This window comes from Hippopotamus amphibius, chromosome X (genome assembly GCF_030028045.1).
Source record: "Hippopotamus amphibius kiboko isolate mHipAmp2 chromosome X, mHipAmp2.hap2, whole genome shotgun sequence".
Classification (NCBI taxonomy): domain Eukaryota; kingdom Metazoa; phylum Chordata; class Mammalia; order Artiodactyla; family Hippopotamidae; genus Hippopotamus; species Hippopotamus amphibius.
This window is the reverse complement of record NC_080203.1, coordinates 14,376,897-14,381,503: the sequence shown is the minus strand read 5'-3', so window position 1 is coordinate 14,381,503 and position 4,607 is coordinate 14,376,897. Positions and strand designations below refer to the sequence as shown.

General features: G+C 38.0%; 1 non-coding gene across 1 annotated transcript; it reads right to left on the bottom strand.

The window, feature by feature from the left end:
- Positions 1 to 3,463: 3,463 nt before the first annotated feature.
- TRNAG-CCC (transfer RNA glycine (anticodon CCC)) lies at positions 3,464 to 3,536 on the bottom strand. Its single transcript has one exon. It is a non-coding gene; the product is annotated as a tRNA-Gly (tRNA).
- Between the last annotated feature and the right edge of the window lie 1,071 nt (positions 3,537 to 4,607).

Below are 4,607 nucleotides of genomic sequence, written 5' to 3'. Positions count from 1 at the left end.
TTGCCACAGGTCATACAATACAACATCTTTGGAAATACGGTCTTTTGATATTTGATTAACATCCTCCGATGAAGTCTGAGGATGAACTAGCCTTATAACAAATTCCTCTCTCTAGTGACAGTGATGTGATAAGGTTTCATCCCATTTGCCTGAATCCATAAATCTCATTTATCCTAGGTAGAATAGAGGGATTTGAGTAACAGGAATATTATTTTATTATAGTAAGTTAGGCATAGGTTTTGAGAAACGGGAATCTCTGAAATGCTGAAAGCGGAAGGGGACAATACAATTAAAAGGTACCCTTATTTGCTCCTTATTACCTTTGACTTTGAGAGGCTCTGCAGAATTCAGGAAGTGTATTGACATGCGTGAGGATCACCAAATGAAAACTCATTTGTAGAATAAGAATAACAGCAACCTGACAATTTGTATAGATTGATATATAAAGGACTGTATCAAGTTCACACTGTACCAGGTTCTTTGCCATGTACATCTCGGGTATCTGCCATTTTTGCCTGCTTAGCACCCGTGTACTTCAGTATTTCTAGGCAGAGTGGTCCCTGCCCCACTCTAAATCCAGGTGGTGCATGCAAGACTGCCAGTAACCATATCCCAACCACCCCGTTCCAGGGTGGGAAAGGTGACCCAGGCCTAGTAAATCAGTGTATTCTGTCCTCTTGGCTACTGTGATAGGTGTAAACCAATAAGACACCAGGCCAGGGCTTGCTGAAACCAGTGAAAGGGAAAGTAACTCTTTGCTGGGATTGTTAGTTATAAGGGTGAGGTAAGCCTGGAGCTGCAGAGAGAGCCTGCCGTTACACAGATTAACACATTTTCTTTTGTGCTTAAACCTGTTTGCAATTGGATTTCTATTATTTGCAACCAAAGAACCCCAACTAATACATCATGATTACTGTAACATAGAATCTCATTTAATTCTGGGTTGGCATCATGGAACCTTCTGTATGTATGTATAAACCCAGAAGAATAGGTTAAATACAGAGGCGTCACTTTGACACCCAGAGCTCAAAGATATTAATAAACTAATTGATCTGAGCACAGGCCCTGCCAGGCATTGACTTAAAGTTTATCCTTTTTCAGGAAATTCCATAGAAATCTTTTCATTTGTTATCATTTAAAAACGTTTTCATTTGTTGCCATCTTAAATTTCAGTTTTGCTTTTCAAGGAAAACATTGTTTCAGAGGGAAATATTTTAAGTTCTGTTATTTGTTAAAGGAAGTGACTACTTCAAACTTTGCTCTGTTTAGATGGCCAAATGCTGCTGCTGCTTTTTTTTTTTCTGGTTGTGCCACACGTGGGATCTTAGTTCCCCAACCAGGGATTGAACTCGCGCCCCCAGCATTGGAAGCAGGAAGTCTTAACCACTGGACCACCAGGGAAGTCCCACTTTTTCTTTCTTTTATTTTTCAGCTTTGAGGTATAATTGATTTAAGTAAAAACATTGCTTTTACAAGTGCTTTAAAAATATTTCCAATGCAATTATACTTGTAGCAGAGCAAACAACTGCTCCTATAAGTGTTGGCAGTCCTTTTATGAAATGCTTTGTGTACTTACTCAGAGTCTGAGAATATATTGGAAATGTAAATTTTAACTACTTGGGACAAAATTTGAGTCAGAATTAGAAATTTGGAATCATTACTTCCCAGCTCTAATTTTTGACTAGGACTGCCTCTTTCCACATTAGCGATGATGAATGATTTCAGGCCTAAACAATGAAATGGAAATCGATTATTCTAATGAATTTCTATACCCAAACAAGTAGTTATTAAGGTGAATTGGAACTCTGAAAAGATTGTCAATTTAAATAGCTTAATTGAAGAAAATCACTTTCACCAGAGTGATTATAGAAGTCACATGAGGATAAAAGAAGCACAAGTGACAAATCTAAAAATAAAACAACAAAAACAAATTAAAACAGAGACAGGCTCGTAGATACAGAGAATAAACTGGTAGTCACCAGAGGGGAGGGGGTGGGGCATTGGGTGAAATAGGTGAAGGGGATTAAAAGGTACAAACTTCCAGTTACAAAATAAATAAGTCACAGAGATGTAAGGTACACATGGGGAATACAGTCAATAATATTGTAATCACTTTGTATGGTGACAGATGGTGACTAGACATTGTGGTGACCATTTCAAAGTGCATATACATTATTGAATCACTACGATATACACTCGAGGCTAGTATGATATTCTATGTCAATTATACTTCAATAAAAATAAGTATAGCTAATAGACCCATGCTAGGTCCATAATTACACATATTACCTGGTTATTTTTCAAATATATATATTCTTTGGTAACAATGACCAATGACAAATATAAAACATGTTATTTACTTCATATAAAGCCAGATTTAACGATCCAAGTCTTTGTCAAGATTAGCAGATCACAATATAGAGAACAAAGTAGTGGTTACCAGTGAGAGTGAAGAGGGAGGGGCAAAATAGGGATGAGGGTGTAAGAGGTACAAATTATTAGGTATAAAATAAGCTACTAGGATACATTGTATAACACAAGGAATATACCCAATATTTTTAAAATAAATTTATTTATTTATTTTTATTTATTTATTGGCTGCATTGGGTCTTCCTTGCTGCAGCACGGGCTTTCTCTACTTGTGGAGAGCGTGGGCTACTCTTCGTTGCTGTGCACAGGCTTCTCAGTGCGGTGGCTTCTCTTGTCATGGAGCACGGGCTCCAGGCACGTGGGCTTCAGTAGTTGTGGCATGTGGGCTTAGTTCCTCCGCAGCTTGTGGGATCTTCCCGGATCCATGTCCCCTGCATTGGCAGGTGGCTTCTTAACCACTGCACCACCAGGGAAGCCCGCCCATATTTTTTAATAACTATAAATGGAGTATAACCTTTAAAAATTGTGACTCTCTATATTGTATACCTGTAACTTATACATTGTATAGAAAATATATTTCAATAAAAAAATTTAAAAAGAGATTAGTAGGTCACCATCTTAATTTGCTATAAGCCAGAGTTGCTATTACTACTACTACTAATAAAATTAATATGTACCATCCTCATTTTCATCCTTCATCTTCATTCACACTTTAAGTACTTTTTCATCTCTTATCTCATTTGACCCTCCTAAGAAACCTGTAAGGAAGACCCAGTTTATTTATACCCACTTTCTAGGTGAGGAGAGATGTTTTTTGGTTCCCCAACCAGGGATCGAACCTGGCCCCCTGCAGAAGCGCAGAATCTTAACCACCAGACTGCCACGGAAGTCCCGAAACTGAGGTTTTGAGAGACTAAGAGAGTTGCCTGAGCTCATGCTATTGGTTTGTAGCATAACTAGAACTAGTCAGTTAACTAATTTTACCTTTTTTAAAAAACATACTTATTCATTTGGCTGCGCCAGGTCTTAGTTGTGGCTCGCAGGATCTTTAGCTGAGGCACACACACTCTTAGTTGCAGCATGTGGGATCTAGTTCCCTGACCAGGGATTGAACCCGGGCCCCCTGCATTGGGAGTGCAGAGTCTTAGCCACTGGACCACCAGGGAAGTCCCTAATTTTAGCATATTTGATGCGAAGACAATCACACAAATGAATTGTGATTTTCAAATCTGGACCGTGAATATATTACTCCAAACCAAAATTCGTATTTCTCAGGCTTCCTCTTTTCTAAAGGAATCTTAGTGCTTTAAAAGTCTCCCAGTCCATGAAGAAATTCATCTATTAGCAATTGCAATACCATTATTAAGGATTCTAGTTTCCTAGTACCTGTGTGTTGTTCTGTTTTTTGGTAGCAGATTTATTGAGATAGAACTCACATACCATACAATTCTTCCACTTAAAGTGTATAATTCAATGCTTTTTAGCATATTCACAGTTGTGCAATGAGCATAATAATTTAATTGTAGAACACTTCATCACTCCAAATAGAAACCCACACCCTTTAGCCAGCACCTCCCAAGCCCCCCGGCACCACTAGGCCTAGATAGATACTAATCTACTTTCAATCTCTATGGATTTTCCTATTCTGGACATCTTCATATAAGTGGAATCATGTAATATGTGACCATCTGTGTCTGACTTCTTTCACGTAGCATAATGTTTTCAAGGTTCATCCATGTGATAGCCTGTGTCAGTACTTCGTTACTTTTCACAGCTTAATAATATTCCATTGTATGGCTAGACCACATTTTGTTTATCCGTTCATCAGTTGATGGGGGATACTATGCTTTTTTAATATATAAATATTGAAATGATATTCTTGAATTAACAAAATATTTTTTTCTCCTTAGAACACTGTCATTTAAAACATCTAATCTTGTGATGTACACAGTTAAAATTTTAAACCAGAGATACACTCATTTTCAAAGTGTTCTTAGGACTTCCTTCCTCTGTGTGAAACCCTTCCAAGGTTGCTTACGGTCATTGAGCTGACTGACTCTGGGTTACTTGTGAGGTTGAGCATCTTTTTATGTTTCCTAGTCATTTATCGGTTCTCTTGGAACCTGTTTGTACTCTTCATCTGTTTCCAGAGGTCTCTGATGGAATAAACTTAGAATGGGCTATGAGTGTTAAGAAGAAAAAAAATTGGCGGAGGGGAGAGGGAAGCTATGATAGGG